The sequence below is a fragment of the Penaeus monodon genome, chromosome 30 (genome assembly GCF_015228065.2).
Source record: "Penaeus monodon isolate SGIC_2016 chromosome 30, NSTDA_Pmon_1, whole genome shotgun sequence".
Taxonomy (NCBI): Eukaryota; Metazoa; Arthropoda; class Malacostraca; order Decapoda; family Penaeidae; genus Penaeus; species Penaeus monodon.
Window position 1 is genome coordinate 18,062,016 of NC_051415.1, and position 247 is coordinate 18,062,262.

Here is a 247-nt window from a genome sequence, read left to right on the forward strand (position 1 = left end):
AGATTAAATTGTAGTCATTATTTACATCAATGGGAGCCTCTCAGCGCAATATAATTGACAGTATTAATTTATCTTTTTTATAGAATTTTATTACCAAAGGTTTTCTTAATCGTTGTAATTCAGATAAACTGTAATATATTTAAGGTAGTCACTCGGCATAGCACAATACTCAAAGAAAACGGAAGTGTTCCAATGCATTCATAGAGAACGTAAATCTTATAGGGAGAACTTTTTCATTATATCACGT